Genomic DNA, 838 nt, shown 5'->3' on the forward strand with positions numbered 1-838 from the left:
ATCATGTGAAAGCGTTCCAATTACATTCCCTCTACTTCACATCATGGACACTTCTCTCTCCTTCTTTTTCTTCTTCCCTCTTTTCCTCTCTCCCACTTCTTCTCTCTCTCTTTTTCTCTAATCACATGAACACATTACCAACAGGCTAAGTAATGCAATGACAAGCAGAATTATTATAAGATTATTATCAATAATAAGGCAGCAAGCTAGCAGAATCAATACCACGCTGGACGAGATACTTAGCGTCTGCTGGGGTTGACTTTGCCTTTCATCCTTAGGGGTCAATAAATTAAGTACCAGTGAAACACTGGGGTCGATGTAATCAACTAGTACCCCCACCTAATTTCAGGCCTTGTGACTTTAGTAGAAAGGATTATCATCATCATCATTATTATTAATAATAATAATAATAAAGCAGTGAGCTGGCAGAACAGTTAGCACATTGGGTAAAATGCTTCCCATTCTGAATTTAAATTCTGCCGATGTCAACTTTGCTTTTCATCCTTTCAGGGTTGATAAAATAAGTAACAGTTGAACTCAGGAGGGGTCGATGTAATTGACTTACCCATTTCCCCTGAAATTTCTGGCCTTGTGCCAAAATTTGAAATCATTATTATTACTATTGGTTGGATTTCCCGCCTATTGGGGAATTTATTTGTTTGAATTCTATTGTTAATTGTTTTTGTTTGTTTACTGCTTACACGCATCATCTAAATAAACCTCTCTGTCCCTTGTTTGTTTTATGTAATATCCTTTTGTTTGTTTTTTTTGTGTGGGTCCTTGTGGCCAATAAAGTATTATTATTATTATTATTATCATTATTATTATCATGCATGTC

This window comes from Octopus bimaculoides, chromosome 23, assembly GCF_001194135.2.
Source record: "Octopus bimaculoides isolate UCB-OBI-ISO-001 chromosome 23, ASM119413v2, whole genome shotgun sequence".
NCBI lineage: Eukaryota > Metazoa > Mollusca > Cephalopoda > Octopoda > Octopodidae > Octopus > Octopus bimaculoides.